The sequence below is a fragment of the Rhinoderma darwinii genome, chromosome 3, assembly GCF_050947455.1.
Source record: "Rhinoderma darwinii isolate aRhiDar2 chromosome 3, aRhiDar2.hap1, whole genome shotgun sequence".
Lineage (NCBI taxonomy): Eukaryota > Metazoa > Chordata > Amphibia > Anura > Rhinodermatidae > Rhinoderma > Rhinoderma darwinii.
Genome location: NC_134689.1, coordinates 62,794,477 through 62,815,606, shown reverse-complemented (window position 1 = coordinate 62,815,606; position 21,130 = coordinate 62,794,477). Strand labels below are relative to the sequence as shown.

General features: G+C 42.1%; 1 long non-coding RNA gene and 1 pseudogene across 1 annotated transcript; one reads left to right on the top strand and one right to left on the bottom strand.

Annotated features, from left to right (window-relative positions):
* LOC142750372 (RUN and FYVE domain-containing protein 1-like) overlaps positions 1-21,130 on the bottom strand; it is a 498,511-nt pseudogene that overhangs the window by 417,845 nt on the left and 59,536 nt on the right.
* Positions 13,706-14,663, top strand: LOC142751000 (uncharacterized). Its single transcript, XR_012882675.1, has 3 exons — positions 13,706-13,792; positions 13,969-14,107; positions 14,593-14,663. It is a non-coding gene; the product is annotated as an uncharacterized LOC142751000 (long non-coding RNA).

Here is a 21,130-nt window from a genome sequence, read left to right as displayed (position 1 = left end):
CAGCCAGACCTTGCTACCCGGAAGAAACTGGGGCGGCTCTCTTCTCCTTGTGTCTGCCTTTCGTTTCATGCGGTCGACCGCCAGCAGAATAGAGGATCGGGTCTGCTGCAAGATCAGCAGGAAGCTATTGAAAGCAGAATCAGCTGCGGGCATCTAGGACGTAACGGACACTGGGAGAGGAATTCGTGGATGTTGGCCGTAGACAATGAAGAATGGTCTGGTTCTTGTGGACTCACTTGTATGGTTATTGTGGTGTTATAGGTAAAATCATCAAAAGTAGGTTATTAGGAGGTCAGTTCATAACTCCTTCTGACACAGAAGATACAACAGGATTGTGTTGCTGTATTTCTGTATTGTGTTACTGTATTTCTGTGTTTGTGAATTTGTTTTGATTGCTTGCAAACACAAGATAGCAAAAACTCACACAATTTAAAACCCTTTTTTTTTTTTTCTTGCAGATTCGTTCCAGCTGAGCAGCTGACTAGGGGGAAGGGGTTAATTGGACACAGGTGGTATAAATTAGTCAGCAGACCTCATTTTGAGCTTGCTCTTTCTGAGCTTGGTGGAAAAAGTGGCTTGTGATCTAAATGGAGTTCTAAAACCGGAGTTGAAAAGAGGAGTTGAAGCCCCAGTAAGTACTCTTCTTTTCTTTTACTTTGACAATTGTTCGCTGTTTAGTTGTAACTTGGATAATGGATAGCAAGATTGGAGGTTTTCTTCGGTGCACAGTTTGCCATATGTATACACGACTGGAACTGGAGTTCCAGGGTGAATATCTCTGTGGCAGATGTGAGCATGTTGGTCACCTGGAAGCTCACATTAGAGATCTGGAGGAGCAGAATGCAACACTGAGGAGGATAGACAATCTTGAGCTGAGCTTGCTGCTCACGGAGCATGCAGTTAGTGGGTTAGAACTGGACGGTGAAGACATGGGTGAGCAGGATCGGGTAAGTAGCTGGGTTAATGTAGTTAGGGGCAGTAGAAAGGGGTCAACGAAAAGGAAGGCCGATCCGGTTTCTGACATTCCAAGCAAAATTGCCAAGTTGGGTGATGATGCGAGGGTGTTGGTCTCAGAAATGGCAGCCCTAGTGGATACTGATCTCCCTAACAGCCGGAGGAACAGCCCAGCTAGTAGTCGGCGGGATGGTAATGCAGTTAAGCCAAGACAATTGATAGTTGTAGGGGATTCTATAATCAGGAAGACGGATAGAATAATTTGTCGCCAAGACCGCCTCAACTGAATGGTTTGCTGTCTCCCTGGTGCCAGGGTTCGGCATGTGGTGGAACGGGTGGACAAATTGCTGGGAGGGGCTGATGATGATCCAGCTGTTGTGGTCCATGTCGGTACCAACGACAGAATAAATGGTAGATGGAGGAGCCTTAAGAATAATTTTAAAGAACTAGGCTACAAGCTGAAGGGAAGGACCTCCAAGGTTGTATTCTCAGGAATACTGCCTGTGCCATGCGCATCACAGGTAAGACAGCGGGAGCTCAGGGAGTTAAATGCATGGCTTAAGTCTTGGTGTAGAGGAGAAGGCTTTGGGTTCCTAGATCACTGGGCTGACTTTTCATTGGGGTACAAACTGTATTCTGCAGATGATTTGCACCTAAATGGAAGGGGGTCCGCTGTGCTGGGGGAGAGAATTCTACCTTGGGTGGCGGAGTGTTTAAACTAGGGCTGAGGAGGGAGGCCAATGTAGAAAATAAAGGGGTAGTTAGGTTAGAGAGGGGTCAGACTATATTGGTGGGGGGAGAAACAGACGGTGGGGAGAGGACTAGGCAACAAGATAAGGAGATCCTTTCGTTACAAAACAGCAGTGAAAATAAAAAGGCCCAAATGTCAAATAATCACATTTCTGATACTGAAAGTGAAACATTTAAAGGCAAGTTAAAGTGTATGTTCACAAATGCAAGAAGTCTAGCAAGCAAAATGGGGGAGCTGGAGGCCTTGATACTGGAAGAAGATATAGATATAGTTGGTGTTGCTGAGACATGGCTGGACTCTTCACATGATTGGGCTGTAAATCTACAGGGTTTTACACTGTTTCGGAAAGACAGGGCAAATAGGAAAGGTGGTGGTGTATGTCTGTATGTGAGAAGCGATCTGAAGGTGAGTGTGAATGAGACATTAGAGGGTGAAGATTGTGAGGAGGTTGAAACCTTGTGGGTGGAATTACAAAGGGAGGTAAACACTGAAAAAATTACTTTTGGTGTAATCTATAGACCCCCCAATATAACTGAAGAGATAGAAGGTCAAATATATAAACAGATGGAGCGGGCTGCACAGGCGGGTACTGTTGTGATAATAGGAGATTTTAATTACCGGGATATTAATTGGTGTCATGGTTCGGCTTCAACTGCAAAGGGGAGACATTTCCTCAACCTGTTGCAGGAAAATTTTATGGGCCAGTTTGTTGAAGACCCGACTAGAGGTGAAGCTCTGTTGGAACTGGTCATTTCTAATAATGCAGAGCTTGTTGGAAATGTCAATGTTCGTGAAAACCTTGGTAACAGTGATCATAATATAGTAATATTTTACCTATACTGTAAAAAACAAACACAGGCTGGGAGGGCAAAAACACTTAATTTTAAGAAGGCCAATTTCCCCAGGATGAGGGCTGCAATTCAGGATATACACTGGGAAGAACTAATGTTAAATAATGGGACAAATGATAAATGGGAGATTTTCAAATCTACTTTGGGTAATTATAGTGCAAAATTTATTCCTGCAGGTAACAAGTATAAACCACTAAAATTAAACCCCACATGGCTTACACCTTCTGTAAAAAGGGCAATACATGACAAAAAAGGGCATTTAAAAAATACAAATCTGAGGGTACAGCTGTAGCCTTTGTAAAATATAAAGAGCTTAATAAAATCTGTAAAAAGATAATAAAATCAGCAAAAAATACAAAATGAAAGGCAGGTGGCCAAGGATAGTAAAACAAATCCTAAAAAATTCTTCAAGCATATAAATGCAAAAAAGCCAAGGTCTGAACATGTAGGACCCTTAGATAGTGGTAATGGGGGAGTTGGTCACAGGGAATCAAGAGTAGGCAGAGTTACTAAATGGGTTCTTCCACTCTGTATATACAACAGAAGAAGGAGCAGCTGATGTAGCCGTTGCCAGTGCTGTTAATATATCAGTTGATATACTGAATTGGATGAATGTAGATATGCTGCAAGCTAAAATAAATAAAATAAATGTACACAAGGCCCCGGGCCCAGATGGGTTACACCCTAGAGTTCTTAAGGAGCTTAGTTCAGTTATTTCTGTCCCCCTCTTCATAATATTTAGAGAGTCTCTCATGACTGGTATAGTGCCAAGGGACTGGCGCAGGGCAAATGTGGTGCCTATTTTCAAAAAGGGCTCTATGTCTTCGCCGGGTAATTGTAGACCAGTAAGCTTAACATCAATTGTGGGGAAAATGTTTGAGGGGCTATTGAGGGACTATATACAGAATTATGTGACAATAAATAGTACTATAAGTGACAGCCAGCACGGTTTTACAAAGGACAGAAGCTGTCAAACCAACCTGATTTGTTTTTATGAAGAGGTAAGCAGAAGCCTAGACAGAGGGGCCGCTGTGGATGTAGTGTTTTTGGACTTTGCAAAGGCATTTGACACTGTCCCCCATAGACGTCTAATGGGTAAATTAAGGACTATAGGTTTAGAAAGTATAGTTTGTAATTGGATTGAGAATTGGCTTCAAGGACCGTATCCAGAGAGTTATGGTCAATGATTCCTACTCTGAATGGTCCCCAGTTATAAGTGGTGTACCCCAGGGTTCAGTGCTGGGACCACTATTATTCAACTTATTTATTAATGATATAGAGGATGGGATTAATAGCACTATTTCTATTTTTGCAGATGACACTAAGCTATGCAATATTGTTCAGACTATGGAAGATGTTTGTGAATTGCAGGCAGATTTAAACAAACTAAGTGTTTGGGCGTCCACTTGGCAAATGAAGTTTAATGTAGATAAATGTAAAGTTATGCACCTGGGTACGAACAACCTGCATGCATCATATGTCCTAGGGGGAGCTACACTGGGGGAGTCACTTGATGAGAAGGATCTGGGTGTAATTGTAAATCATAAACTAAATAACAGCATGCAGTGTCAATCAGCTGCTTCAAAGGCCAGCAAGATATTGTCGTGTATTAAAAGAGGCATGGACTCGCGGGACAGGGATGTAATATTGCCACTTTACAAAGCATTAGTGAGGCCTCATCTAGAATATGCAGTCTAGTTCTGGGCTCCAGTTCATAGAAAGGATGCCCTGGAGTTGGAAAAAATACAAAGAAGAGCAACGAAGCTAATAAGGGGCATGGAGAATATAAGTTATGAGGAAAGATTAAAAGAACTAAACCTATTTAGACTTGAGAAAAGACGACTAAGGGGGGACATGATTAACTTATATAAATATATGAATGGCACATAAAAAAAATATGGTGAAATCCTGTTCCATGTAAAACCCCCTCAAAAAACAAGGGGGCACTCCCTCCGTCTGGAAAAAGAAAGGTTCAACCTGCAGAGGCGACAAGCCTTCTTTACTGTGAGAACGGTGAATTTATGGAATACCCTACCGCAGGAGCTGGTCACAGCAGGGACAGTAGATGGCTTTAAAAAAGGCTTAGATAATTTCCTAGAACAAAAAAATATTAGCTCCTATGTGTAGAAATTTTTTACTTCCCCTTTCCCATCCCACTTCCCCTTTCCCATCCCTTGGTTGAACTTGATGGACATGTGTCTTTTTTCAACCGTACAAACTATGAAACTATGTAACTGATTTACATAAGAAATGCAGATCTTTGGCCATCAAAGGACGTCCACTATCTGGCAAATGTTTAATTGGCCTTTTCCTCACCAAGGTGCGAGATGTGCTGATTAAGAATTTGTCACCAGGGCTTGTATCTGGCCTTAGATAGCATTCTCACCCAGAGTTAGAAGTAATTGCCCAAACATCCTGACCAAACATCTAAAGCTATGCAAATTGGATGCCTGTGGTGTGTCTGCCATGTGGACCAGGAGAAACATGTGACAATGGCTTATGTTCAAAGAAAGTATGATACATCAAGGCAAACCCCATCATAATTGATGTTTGTAGTAACCCACATAGCTAGTTATGATCAAGGGAAATAGCCCTCACATATATGTCAAATTCACATCCCTACACCCAGAGGAAGTATCTGAAATTGGATGTTGGCTAAAAACATGGCCCTATTATAGTGGTGTTTCATATTTCATGGTTGGTAAATGTTTGCACAGGTGAATGCAGGTAATCTTATAATTCTAGGGGATTCCTGCAAGGACACATGACCACTTTTATGTTTCTCTATAGAAATACAACGGTGTAATGGGAGGAGTACGCTTCATTATCATATGAACAGCCTCCTCTCAGTGATATCACCAGCCAGAGAACTGAAGGGAAAAAACGAGTTTAAAATGCCTTAAGAAGTGAGGGTCAGTTGTCAGTCGTTCGGGATCCATATCTCGGTTGGAGTGACTGCCCATATTTTCAGCTGTCCCCACAGCCAGGATATCACAGCTGTACATCAGTAAGGTTTTGTTCTGTTTCTTTTATCCCTTCTATTTTCATAAACTGTTTGATTGCATTGTAACTGTATGTATATTTTTCATCTTTTAATCTGACACATATTTTTTGTATTGCACTGCACTATTGTGTATTAAATTTGAAATATTTATAAGTCTCTTCCTTGTAGTCTTACAGAACTCAATCTTCCGAAGGTGAGGAACATTACCTGTATTTTATGTTCCATTTAGATAACCTGTGTTATAGGAACTGGTGTTAAGGGAACATAGAGACGTAGGCCCCTATTGCCTAGATAAGTATAGGTGGTGGTAGCATACTGTGGTATAAATTATTGGGATGTTGGAAACCTATGTGAGCAATTTAGCATAATCCTGTCATCTAGAGGAGGTGGGCGTGGATTTATGTGGTAAATTAATAAGCTCAGTAGTGTAGTTCACCCCTGTGATGTGACCTGAGATCGGCGATCGTCACAGTTATTATAAGAGAACTCAGCCCAAGGAAGAAGCTGCACCCAGTCATCATGCTGCCTGGAGATATAGTGTCGTAGGTAGTTCTCCATGATCTGATTGATCCTCTCGACTTGACCATTGGACTGAGGATGGTAGGCAGAGGAAAGAGTCCAACTTTATATTGAGGAGTTTACAGAGGACTCACCAGAATTTTGAGGTGAACTTAACCCCCCGATCAGACAAGATATGCAGAGGTAACCCGTGCAGGTGGAAGATGTGTTGGATGAAGAGGTTGGCCAGTCGAGAAGCAGACGGTAGCCCGGTCAACGGAATGAATTTAGCCATCTTCGAGAATCGGTTCACCACCACCCACACCAGACTGCATCCAGCAGAGTGAGGCAGGTCCGTGACAAAGTCCATTGCTATATGCTGCCATGGAGCATTGGGCACAGGCAGCAGCTGGAGAAGGCGAGCAGGTTTGGAGTGAGCAACATTGTTAGCCGCGTACACCGTAAAACACGAGACAAAGTCCATGATGTCTTTGGGCAGCGTGGGCCACCAGAAATGACGGGCAATCAGGTCTCGGGTTTTACGGGCACCCGCGTGACCCACCAGTTTGGAGCTGTGTCCCCAGCGGAGGATTGCCAGGCGCACAAAAGTCGTCCCAGGAGAGATGTCTCTAACTTGAAGAGGGTTGACAGAGATAATGCAGGACGGATCAATAATATTTTGTGGAGACTCCATGGTGTCCTCTGTCTCGAACGACCTGGACAAGGCATTGGCACTCACATTCTTGTCGGCACGGCGGTAGTGGAGCTCAAACTGGAATCGGGTAAAGAACAGCGACCACCTGCATTGACAGGGGGGGGGGGATCAGCCGTTGGGCTGTCTGGAGATAGGTGAGGTTCTTGTGGTCGGTATATATCAGGATGGGGTGAGCTGCACCCTCTAGTAGATGTCTTCACTACTGCAAAGCCAATTTGATGCCCAGTAACTCCCGATCCCCAATCGAGTAATTGCACTCTGCAGAAGAAAAAAAGTTTAATAGCCACATACCAATGCCTTCCCTTTGGTACCTCTATGGAACAGAAGTGTGCCTGCACAAACAGAGTAGGCGTCCACCTCCAACAAAAACTGTCGAGATACATCAGGAAGGTGGAGGGTTTAGGCTGACGTGAAAGCACTCTTCAGGCTATTAAATGCAGATTCTGCCTCTGGAGTCCACACCTTGGCGTTAATGGCTTTTTTGGTGAGGGTAGAGATGGGAGCTGTCAGTGAGAAGTTTGGGATGAACTGCCAGTAAAAGTTGGCGATTCCCAAGAAACTCTGTATGGACCTTAAGCCTTGAGGACGTGGCCATTCTAGAAAGTACCTTACCTTCTCCGGATCCATCTTGTGGCCGTGAACCGAGATGTAGTAGCCTAGGGAGGGTAGAGCATTTTTCTCAAACACGCACTTCTACAGCTTAGCATTCAGATGACTCTCCCTTAATCGCAGAAAAACTTGACGGACACGTCTCTGATGAGTCGTTGGGTCTGGAGAAAAAATTAAAAGGTCATCGAGACCACAACACAGACATAGATGAGGATATGGAAGAGGTCATTAACGAACTCTTGGAAGACCGCGGGAACATTACACAGACTGAAGGGCATCACCAGGTATTCATAGTGCCCTTCTCGGGTGTTAAATGCCATCTTCCATTCATCACCCCGGCGGATCCGGGTTAAGTTGTAAGCCCCACACAGGTCTAATTTGAAAAAAAATCTTAGCTCCTCGTATGCGGTCAAACAGTTCTGAAATCAGCGGCAACAGATATCTATTCTTCACCGTGATCTGGTTGAGGCCCCGGTAGTCTATGCAAGGTCGAAGAGATCAGTCTCCTTTTTGACAAAGAAGAACCCGGCCCCGGCCGGGGAGGAGGACTTCCGTATGAAACCGCTCTCCAAATTCTCCTTAAGGCGGACAAAGACTGAGCCTCTGGCAAAGAGAGAGGGTATACCCTTCCATGGGGATGCATCAGGAAGCAGTTCAAGAGGTCAGTCATACACCCGGTCTGGGGGCAGCATCTCCACCTCAGTCTTGCTGAAGACACACGAAAACTGTGAATAGTGAGAAGGCAATCATGCTAATGACTGATGCAGGGGAGGCTGGGCCAGATGGATATGCCCCAGGCAGCGGTTGAGGCACTTGGGACCCCAATGGAGAACCTCTCCAGAATTCCAGTTCAGAACTGGGGCATGTAGTCGAAGCCAAGGCAGGCCCAGAAGCACAGGGTTGACCGCCCTGGGCAGGACAAGAAACGAGGCTAGCTCTGAATAAAGGGCTCCCACTTGGAGGATCAGCGGTTTGGGCACAGCTACAATTGGGTCCGACAGAGGCAGTCCCATTCACCGAGGAAACGATCAACGACCTCTCCAGGGGGGTTGTGGGCAACTGGAGAAGATCCACCAGGTCTCTCTGAATGAAGTTACCTGCGGATCCAGAGTCCAGATAGGCAGAGACCCTGTGCGTCTTTTCACTGGACACTATGGTCACGGGGGTTGACAATTTGAAAGAAAGTCCTTCTCCACCCAGAGTTGTCTCTGCAACCAACCCTAGGCTCTGGGGCTTTTGTGGGCACAGACGCACAAGATGGCCTCCAAGGCTGCAATACAAACAGAGTCCCGAAGTGCGTCTTTGTTGTTTCTCCTGGATAGACAACTTGAGATGGTCCATTCTCATACACTCCTCTGGTGGAACAGCTGATGAGGGCAGCAAGGTTGCTGAAATGTAGGAGCCGGCCTAAGGAGTCCTCCCAACGAACCTCTTGGGACCGCTCTCAGATCCTCATGTCAATCCGGGTGGCCAGAAGAATGAGGTCATCCAGGGTAGATGGTAGATCTCAGGCAGCAAGCTCGTCCTTAATTTCAGGGGACAATCCCTGCCAGAATGTAGCCACCTAGGCCTCGCTGTTCCAGGTTAGTTCTGCAGCCAGAGTGCGGAACTGAATGGCGTACTCACCCAAGGAGGTGTCCTCCTGGCGAAGGGTCAGCAGTAGACGAAACTCTCCCGGGTTCCTCAAATATGGTACGGAAAGTCTGTATGAACCGCTGTAACTCACGGGTCTCTGCTGCCCGACGTTCCAAAATGGGGTTCTCCCACGCCAGGGCTTTGCCAGTGAGGAGAGAGATTATGAAGGCGATCTTTACGTCATCAGAAGGGTAGGCCTCTGCATACAATGTGAAGTGAATCTGGCATTGGTTCAGAAATCCCCTGCAGGTCCTCGTGTCTCCATCATAGCGATGAGGTAGTGGCAGAGAAAATCGGAAGTTAGCACTGCCAGGAGGTGTAGTAGGAGCAACAGCAGAGGTAACAGGAGCAGGTGCCAGAAAGGCTGCATCTTGTGTATCCAGCCGATGTGAAATGATGTTCATCGCCTGGAGGAGTCTGTCTTGTCGTGACCAAAGGTCTAGCATATCTGCCCGCATGACTATTGACATTGTCATGGTCTTGGGTTGACCAGCGGGATCCATGGCCTGAGCGTACTGTCACGATCTGTGGGTATGTGAACCCACTGGGCTGTACCGCCGCATCGGGATAGCAGCTGGCCAAACAGGGTACCAGCAGGCAGACACCAGGTGCGGTGTAACACAGCAGGCGTAGTATACGGCATAACATGACTCCAACTCTCTATGGCACAGGAACAATGTAGCACGGGATACAGGATACAGGTAGCAGGCACGGGAACACTGGGAACTGGAAAACACTAAGGGACAATTTGCAAAGACCAAAACGGGTAAACACAACAATGCTCAGGTAATGAAGGAAGGGGCAGGGTCCTTCTTATAGTCCAGGGTGATCATGGGCTAATTTAACATACTTTTCAGGTATGCACACTGGCCCTTTAAGGCTGGGCACGAGCGTGCACGCACCTTACAGGACACAGCAGAGTGAAGCGGAAGTGAGCGCTGGCATCTCATGAGGAGAAGATGCGGACCTCACTGATCCATGGCTGCAGCCATCGGGGGATGAGTAATCCCGACGGTCCCCGGTCATGGGTATCACAGGTGATCATTGTCGATTCCAGGAATAACCCCTTAACCCTAACTCATGCCCTAAATATATTTATGGTAGCTATTCTCTAATTCACTATGCACCTATGTTATTAAAAATCCCCAGGTCAATATATTATTTTAAGTGGTAAACTGTATGGTCACCATTTATGTATTGTAAATTCATATGCACCAAATAATCAACCTGTTCCCTTTATTTACTGTGTGGGGTCATGGAGCAACTTCAATTCTCTAAAATCATAGGGTGTAAGTATTTCGATTTCGTCAAGCTCTATGGTCTCTTAATATTGCTGACTGCTGGAGAGAATATAATGGCATCACTAGGGGATATGCATATTTCTAGCCCGTCCACCATCACTATATGAGAACTGACTGGATCCTCACCTTCACACAGCTGTTACCCTCTCTCTTATATGCCCCCCACTTCCCTTGTGCGTGGTCTGATCATGACATTGTGATGACAGAATTAAACTTCTCTACCGCTGGACGATGACTCTATTCCTGTTGTTCAAATGAATCCTGTTTTACTTTTCCAGTTTTCACTTAAAGAGGCTCCGTCACCACATTATAAGAGCTCTATCTCTTACATAATGTGATAGACGCTGTAATGTATATCACAGCAGTGATTTTTATTTAGAAAACTGATACATTTTGACAGAGTTATGACCTATATGAGATTTATGCTAATGACTTTCTTAGACAACTGGGCGTGTTTTTACTTTTTGACCAAGTGGGCGTTGTAAAGGGGAGTGTATCAGGGTGGTATTCCTCCTTCAGTGATTTTTATATGGCATATCATATGCTATTTTAAATGTTTTTAACTTCTATGTAGTGTTTTTGTATTCAATAAACGGTTATTTTGCATACTCATATGGTTATTCTTTGAAAGTTATACCCGTTGCCTTATACATACCCATTTGTTTTGCTTTATACATAGTGGTTTGTAGGGTATGTGGCATGATATATGCAGTGCCTGCCAGTGATATAAATGTATTGATCAGCATACTTGCCATTTCTTGGTGAATGTGCCTTTTTGTGGCGTTTGGCACGCAGGAATCCTACATATTGATATTTTATATATTCTTTTCGTATATTGTTAGTGCGTTGGCTATGGCGCACGGTATGGCATCGGACATTGAGGCCAGGGAGGCTATTTGGAACAGCCAACTATTGTCAATATTTAGTACTAGTGTGGAGGTTGTAACTAATGTGGAATTCAAGACATTGACAGAGGAAATCATCATGTTACATAAAAAATATACCAGAGTCTGGTGGAACGTTAGAAGCTTGGAGGAATACTTGAAATTGGGCATTTCACCACGTGGGCTTAGAGCACAAATCTTTCCTGCATGGGAGGTTGATATTACCTTTAAATCAATATGGGAACAGGGTTTATTACAATGTTCCCACATACTCATACGTATGCTGATTGAACATGATAATAATCTGGTGGTTCAGATCAAAGAACGCATCAAGAGTCTAGAAAGTAAACTCACAGGATTTGACCAGACCCACATGGTTAAACCATTTCAAATGAAACTTAGGGAGATTATAGAAAAATATGAAAAAGACATTATTCAAGGCAAAAAACAAAAATTTCACAGAGATAGAACAGATTTTGAAAAACAGAGAGCATATAAATGGAAACATGCAGGGAATAGAAGGCAAGGATACACAAATACCAATACAAAACAAAATGTTGCACCATTTATCGCTGAAGAATCTACCAGTGATTTTTTATCTACGGACACCAGCGATACCGAAAGAGGACCAGGCGAGGTAAACGTGAGAAAAAGAGGACCGAGACACGGGGAATGGTCCCCCAAACGCAGCAAACGGAACTTTACGAAGCAACATCAAATTTGAAAAACACCGTAACACAACAATTAAAAATTATCAACCTCACCTCATATGCACTAACACCTTTGGAAAGGTCAGTTCTAGAAAAAGGACTCACTTTTTCGCCCACGAGAAGGCTAGACAAATTCGAACTAACTAAGGATGTCTATTTATTTTGTATGCAACTCATGTTTAAAATACTATATCATCAACCCTCCATGATTGACACCTTACCGGAGGAGGATAGACAAGTATTCCGAGATATTTTGGATCTACTCAAAGAGAATGAGAGCAATGAAGAACTAGGTAAGTTTAAATTTCCCTATAAAACCCCCTCACAAAATACTCCGTCTTTTAAGCTATGTCCACCAATACAAATTTTTTTTGAATTAGTGTCTAAGGATATTCAGGACTTGGACATATCTAAACATCAACGGGACAACCTCACAAAATCTGAGAGATTAGCTTTATCCTCCTTGAGTGAAAATGACACATTTGTCATCAAAGAAGCAGATAAAGGAGGTAATATTGTGTTGTGGGGCACGGAACAATATACCCAAGAAGCGTTAAAACAACTAACTAATACATCTTTTTACCAGGTTTTACCATCTGACCCAACTGATACCTTTGAGAAAAAATTGGATTTACTTATTGATGCAGCATCCCATAATGGTACCATCAATAACAATGAATGTAAGTATCTAAAAACAGAGAAACCTATTATACCAACATTTTATTTGGTGCCCAAGGTGCATAAATCTTTGACTAATCCTCCAGGTAGACCAATTGTAGCTGGTATAGGTAGCCTTTGTGAAAAGGCCTGCACTTATATAGATTATTTTTTACAGCCCATGGTACTACAACTTAAATCCTATACTAGGGATTCTATGCATCTTATAGAACAATTGAATGACTTGGAGGTCCCCCTTGGCACCCTGGTTATATCCTTGGATGTAGAATCCCTGTATACTAATATTAGGCATCATTTGGGACTGAGAGCAGTTATGCATCACCTTAATCAGCAGACGGCATCCAATAGACAGCATGATTCCTTTTTGCTTGATCTTCTTGAATTTGTCCTTGGACACAATTATTTTGTGTTTGATAGGAAATTTTATCGCCAAGTTTCTGGCACAGCTATGGGGGCACGTTGTGCTCCCTCCTACGCTAACCTTTTTTTAGGTTGGTGGGAGGAGACATACGTATATTCATCTATAAGTTTTCAACAGCATGTCATTAAATGGCAAAGATATATAGATAACATTCTAATTTTTTGGACAGGGACAGCAGAAGAATGCGGGTCATTCATTGAAGAACTTAATGAGAATCCATGGAATATACGCCTCACTGCCAAAATGTCAAAGGAAATGGTTGAGTTCCTTGACTTAAAAATCAAAATGCACGGACCTCAAGTAAAGACCACACTGTACCGTAAAGAAACAGCTACTAATAATCTGCTCCATTACCAAAGTTTTCACCCTCCACACTTGAAAAATGGTATTCCAACAGGACAATTCCTGAGGATCAGGAGAAACTGTAGCGAGGAACAAGATTTCAAATTTCATGCAAAGGATCTAAGTGAAAGATTTAAATCAAGAGGATATCCATAAAAAGTTATTTCGAAAGCTTTTTCAAAAGCAGCAAAGAGCAAAATAATCCAGACATTCACACCCAAACATCGGATAAAAGACAACAAGCCAAGGATCATAACAGCCTACAACAGTCAATGGCAAGATGTCACCAAAATATTAAATAGTAATTGGAACATTCTATTATGTGAACCCAAACTTATACCACACATCACCGAGAGACCTCTCCTAACAGCAAGAAGAGCCCGCAATCTTGGGGACAGGGTAACAAGAAGTCATTTTTCAAGACCGACGACACGACTAGGTAGAGGAACTAAACTTATAGATTCATATGCATGTGGGGATTGCAATATATGTCAATTTGTTAAATCCAGTGACACTTTCACAGATCCAGTTGACAAAAAGCAATACCCACTTAAGTCATACATTAACTGTCGAACTAAAAATATCATTTATGCGATAACCTGTTCTTGTCCCAAGGTTTATATAGGTCAGACAAGTCAAGAACTACGAAAACGAATACAACATCACCTATCAACCATCAGATTGGCAGAAAGAGATATTAAACAAAACAAGATTCTGACCTCGGTGGCTTCACACTTTTTACAAGTACACAAAGGTAAGACTTCTAGTCTTAAAGTGACCGGTCTGGAACACATACAGACAAACATTAGAGGGGGCAATATAGTCCCCAGACTTCTGCAACATGAAGCAAGGTGGATCTTCAATGTAAAATGCATGTCCCCTAGGGGCATAAATGAAGAACTACTATTTACCGGTTTCTATAAAACATAACGAGTCATTTTTTATTTTTACATATAGATTTTTCTTATGTTCAACTTGCACAGATCACATATTTTCGTTCACATTTATTATGACCTTCATATTTATTATGATTTATTCAGGTCTCTTACATTTCACATAATAATTTTTATATCCTTTCCCTCATTTATTTTTCACGTTTTAATGATCTAAGTCACTTATGTTTATTTTATTATTATCACATAGCACGTCATTTATTGGCATCGCTATATGACAGGCATAGTAGTTCATCTTGAAGCCATAGGTCTGAGATCAATTATTAAGTATGTTTTCTCCTTCTAGATCATATCTATGTATAGTGATCGGTTCTGAGGTGTTGAGCATCATATGAGAACATATGGACACAGAAGAGGAAAAACAAAGAGAAAGAAAAAGAATATATTGTATTATAATCTGATACCCACTCTCGTATATTTTCTACACATATATATTGTCCAAATTTTGGTTAAACTGTTTTCTTCATCAGAAAATGTATCATACTCCTCAATTGTGTAAAATTAAATAAACAACATATTGGCATAAAAGGTAATTAGCATGATGTATTCATCATTATGCTTAGAAGATTGAACGCTTAATATTTATGCATAATTACTCGATAACTAACTTGGACTAAGTTCCAACACATTGACATGTGATAACCTATATGTTTATTATAGTAACCCGTTGTCATGGGGTATGATAGTTTGTAGCGACTTATCCATAGCTGTCAACACATGTTGGCTTTCCAACCTCCCAGCCCTCCTTTTTCCCATGCCTCTAGTCCCCTCCCGGTGACCTGGTTATGCGCGCGCGCGGCTCACTGCATCATGTTGTCATGGTTGCGGGCCGGCGCGTGCGCATACTAAGTAACCACTCGCCTTGATCTTCATGGCGAATGCAGTCCTGCTGGGCGTACTGAGCGTGCGCCGGGTCCGTCATCAGGTGCACATGGTGGCGGCTTCGGCGCATGCGCAGAGAGTCACGGCAATAGGGCAGCTGGGTTATCTCACCAGCTCACTCGTGGAGGTTGGGGTAGGTGTGTCCACAAGTGCAGGCCATTGCACTTCTGATTACTTTTTCCATTTGCTGTTCTACATAAAGACACTAAATGTTCACATGCAAACTTACCCCTGAGGAAGCCACTTTGTGGCGATACGCGTGGGGTTTCTTTCCCCTATTTTCCCCCATATAGCCTGAGATATAGGACATGCTGATCTGATGCCTAACTGATGCAACATTTTTACACACTCTTTTCAAGATTAATGCATTGCATGTCTGCTCTGGGGGTTTAGGTGAGTGTAAGGAGGTAGCTATTTGCTAGCCACTTATCAGGGTGGTATTCCTCCTTCAGTGATTTGTATATGGCATATAATATGCTATTTTAAATGTTTTTAACTTCTATGTAGTGTTTTTGTATTCAATAAACGGTTATTTTGCATACTCATATGGTTATTCTTTGAAAGTTATACCCGTTGCCTTATACATACCCATTAGTTTTGCTTTATACGTAAAGGGGAGTGTATGACGCCGACCAATCAGCGTAATACACTTCTCTCCATACATGAATAGACATTACCTCCAGCCAGGACGCAATGTCTATTCACAATCCGGACACTTTGGTAACGTTTGTGTGGGACTTACAGCCCAGCACATCGCGATCACGCTTGCTGTCATTAACTCCCACACAAACGTTACCGAAGTGTCGGGATTGTGAATAGACATCGCGTCCTGGCTGGAGGCAATGTCTATTCACTCTCCGTACACTTCAGTACCGTTAATGTGTGAGTAAGTGACAGCACATGTGCCGAGTACATGAATGGAGAGAAGTGTATGATGCTGATTGGTCAGCGTCATACACTTCTTTACAATGCCCACTTGGTAAAAAAGTAAAAACACGCCCAGTTGTCGATTAAGAAAGTCATTAGCATAAATCCCACTGATTTCTCCCATAACTTGGCCTTTGCCACGAAGCACAGCTCATCAGTCAGTGCTGATAGATGCCAAATTGTTGAATCTCTAGCTAGACTAAGTACATTTGCATCGAATTAAAAAAGCACTAAAATGGATGTAAAGAAAATTGTATTGACTAGCAAATAAGCCTAATAGACTTTAAGTTACTAAGTTAAGGGCTTGTTAATGCTTCAAAAATGTCTATCAACTTAGAAACTACATCTAAGCGCCTATCTTCTGACCCCAATATTATTGATGATCTGTTTCGCCAGAAGTTATACTTTGCTCCCACCCCCATACTCCTCAGTTAATTTTACTCCGGTTCTCTCCCTATTTTTGCTCCCTGCATTAAAGAGGCTCTGTCACCACATTATAAGTGCCATATCTTCTGCATAATGTGATCGACGCTGTAATGTAGATTACAGCAGTGTTTTTTATTTAGAAAAACGATAATTTTTTACGACCTATTCTAGCTTTATGCTAATGACATTCTTAATGCCCAACTGGGCGTGTTTTACTTTTTGACCAAGTGGGCGTTGTGGAGAGAAGTGTATGTCTATTCAGAATCCTGACACTTTGCTAACGTTTGTGTGTCATTTACAGAACAGCAAGCGTAATCTCGCGAGATTACGCTGTAAATGACAGCCTAGCGTGATCTCGATGTGCTGTGCTGTAAATCACACACAAACGTTAGCGAAGTGTCAGGATTCTGAATAGACATCACATTCTGGTTGGTAGTGATGTCTATTAACTCTCAGCACACTTGAGTAACGTTAGTGTGTGTGTGTGTGTGTGTATGTGGCTGCATATAATGATCTAGTAAGATCACTATATGCTATGTAAATGAATGTAGAGAAATGTACGACGCTGACAAAAGTAAAACACGGCCAGTTGGGCATTAAGAAATCCATTAGCATAAAGCTAAAATAGGTCGTAAAAAATTATCATTTTTCTAAATTAAAAAAAAACACTGCTGTAATCTACATTACAGCGCCAATCATATTATGTAGAAAATAGGGCACTTATAATGTGTTGACAGAGCCTCTTTAACCCCTTCCCTCTTTGGCCACTTTTGACCTTCCTGACAGAGCCTCATTTTTCAAATCTGACATGTTTCACTTTATGTGGTAATAACTCCGGAATGCTTTTATCTATCCAAGCAATTCTGAGATTGTTTTCTCGTGACACATTGGACTTTATGTTACTGGCAAAATTTGCCCGATACATTCAGTATTTAATTGTGAAAAACACCAAAATTTAGCGAAAAATTTCAAAAATTTGCATTTTTCTCAATTTAAATGTATCTGCTTGTAAGACAGATAGTAATACCACACAAAAATGTTGCTAACTAACATCCCCCATATGTCTACTTTAGATTGGCATCGTTTTTTTAACTTACTTTTTTTTTCTAGGACGTTACAAGGATTAGAACTTTAGCAGCAATTTCTCACATTTTCAAGAAAATTTCAAAATGCTATTTTTACAGGGGCCAGTTCAGTTGTGAAGTGACTTTTAGGGCCTTATATATTAGAAACCCCCAATAAGTCACCCCATTTTAAAAACTGCACCCCTCAAAGTATTCAAAACAGCATTTAGAAAGTTTCTTAACCCTTTAGACATTGCGCAGGAATTAAGGCAAAGTAGAGGTGAAATTTACAAAGTTCATTATTTTTTTCCAGAAATTCCAAAGTCCATTGTTTTTGTACCCTAGAAGGTTTTACCCTAGAAATGCAACTCAATATTGATTGCCCAGGTTCTGCAGTTTTAGGAAATATCCCACATGTGGCTTTAGTGTGCTACTGGGCTGAAGTATTAGAATATATTTTATTAGAATATATTTTAGAATATATTTTAGGCACCATGTCAGCTTTGAACAGGTCTTGTGGAACTAAAACAGTGGAAACCCCCCAAAAGTGACCCCATTTGGGAAACGACACCCCTTATTTAGGAATGTAGCAAGCATTTTGACCCGCCAGTTTTTTTTGCAAAAATTTTTGGAACTACGCAATGAAAATGAAAATCTACATTTTTTCAAATAAAATGTAGGTTTAGCTAATTGTTTTTCATTTCCAAAAGAACTAAAGTAGAAAAAGCACCACAACATTTGTAGAGCAATTCCTCCCGAGTAAAACAATACCCCACATGTGGTAATAAACGGTTGTTTGGACACACGGCAGGGCTTTGAAGGGAAAGAGCGCCATTTGGCTCTTGGAGCTCAAATTTAGCAGGAATGGTTTGCGGAGGCCATGTCACATTTGCAAAGCCCCTGAGGTGACAAAACAGTGGAAACTGCCAACAAGTTACCCCATTTTGGAAACTATACCCCTTGAGGAAATTATCTATGGGTATAGTGAGCATTTTGACCCCACAGTTGTTTTGCAGAAATTTTTGGAAGTAGGCTGTGAAAATGAAAATCTACATTTTTTCAAATAAAATGTAGGTTTGGCTAATTTTTTTTCATTTCCACAAGGACTAAAGGAAAAAAAGCACCATAAAATTTGTAAAGAAATTTCTTCCGAGTAAAACAATACCCCACATGTGGTAATAAATGGTTGTTTGGACACACAGCAGGGCTTAGAATGGAAAGAGCGCCATTTGGCTCTTGGAGCTCAAATTTAGCAGGAATGGTTTGCGGAGGCCATGTCGCATTTGCAAAGCCCTTGAGGGGACAAAACAATGGAAACCCCCAACAAGTGACCCCATTTTGGAAACTACACCCCATGAGGAAATTATCTAGGGGTACAGTGAGCAGTCTGACCCCACAGGTGTTTTACAGAACTTATTGGAAGTAGGCCGTAAAAATTAAAATCTACATTTTTTCAAAGAAAATGTAGGTTTAGGTATTTTTTTTTCATTTCCACAAGGACTGAAGGAGAAAAAGCACCGCAACATTTGTAAAGCAATTTCTCCCGAGTAAAACAATACCCCACATGTGGTCACAAACATCTGTTTGGACACAAGGTAGGACTCAGAATGTAAGGAGCACCATTTGGATTTTGGAATGGTTTCTGGGCACCATGTCACATTTGCTGAGCCCCTGTAGTACTAGTACAGTGGTAACACCCCAAAAGTGACTCCATTTGGGAAACTGCACCCCCTGAGGAATCATCTAGGGGTATAGTGAAAATTTTGATCCCAAAGGTTTTTTGCTGAATTAATTAGAATTAAGCCATGAAAATGAAAAAAACATTTTTTTTTCCAACAAGATGTCGTTTTAGATCAACATTTTTCATTTTTACAAGGAATAGAGAAGAAAAAGCACCCCAACATTTGTAAAGACATTTCTCCCAAGTACGGTAACACCTCATATGTGGTTATAATCAGCTGTTTACGTATATGGGAGCATTCAGAAGAAAAGGTGCGGTATTTATCCTTTGGAGCGTAGATTTTGCTGGAATGGTTTGCGGACGCCATGTTGCATTTGCAAAACCACTGATGTACCAAACAAAAGTGACCCCGTTTTAGAAACTACACCCCAAAAGGCATTTATCAAGGGGTGTAGTGAGAATTTAGACTCCACAGGTGTTTTTCAGAAATGAATACGCAGTGGATGGTGCAAAGTGAAAATTGCAATTTCTCCACTGATCTGCCCATTCACCGCACAATATGTTGTGACCCTAGGGAATCTTACCCCATAAATTGTTAAGCGGGTTCTCCCGGGTATGGTAATGCCTTACTTGTGGACATAAATTGCTGTTTGGGCACACTGTAGGGCTAAGAAGGGAAAGACCGCCATTTTGAGCATGGATTTTGCTTGGAAGTAGTTCTGTTTGGGGTTTTGCTGGTATTTCAGTTTATAATGTGGGGACGTATGTAATCTGTGCGGAGTACATCAGGGCATAATAAGAGGGTATAATAATGGGGTAAATAATACAATTATCCATAGATGTGTGTTACGCTCTGAAGTCATCCGTTATGCACAGGCCGGTGTCACACTGATAAACGGTTTTTTTTCTTATCCCACTTTTGTAACACTCTGCACCTTTTGGGGACTTTTTCTCCTTCGTAGTTTGGGAAATATTACTGGGAAAGTGTTGCGCTGGTATAATACGGGCGCGCTCGCTTCCAGCGGATGTGCTATGTCCCTTCCCTTTCCTAGTTCCTAAATACTAGGGCCCTGAAACTGAAGGAATGTTCCCCTCTGGCCTGGGCATTGAGATTTTTTTCATCACCACATTACTAGCGCCATAACTTTTTTGTTTTTCAGTTGATTGAGCGGTGTGCGGGCTTGTTTTTTGCAAGACGGGCTGCAGATTTTATTGGTACCATTTTAGAACACATACGTCTTTTTGATCACTTTTTATTTCATTTTTTGGTAAAGGAAATTACCAAAAACAAGCAATTCTGGAATAGTTTTTTACTGGGGTTTTTTTTCGGCATCCACAGTGTGCCCTAAATTACATGTTAGCTTTATTCTGCGGGTCAATACGATTACGGCGATACCAAATTTATCTAGTTTTTTTTTATGTATTGCAGCTTTTGCACAATAAAATCACTTTTTGTTATAAAATCATTTGTTTTCTGTGTCGACATATTCTAAGACCCACAACTTTTTTATTTGAAATGTGTGTGATTTTATTGTTTTACATACGTAGTGCAGTGTATTAGCGCTGTCAGTTATTCACTGACAGCAAGCTTATGAGGACGCGCCACAGGCGGGTCCTCATTGGCTCCCGTACAAGGCAGACTCGGACGCCATTTTATGGCGTCCGATTGCCACAGCAACCCAGCGATTGCGTCACTGGGTTGCCGGTCGGGTCTATTGAGCGCAGCATCTGAGGGGTTAATCTGCCGGATCGGAGAATAGCTCCAATCCTGGCAGTTACAGGAGGGTGCCAGCTGTATAATACATCCATCACCCCGTGGTGATGGTGCCGGCTCTGCTCCTGAG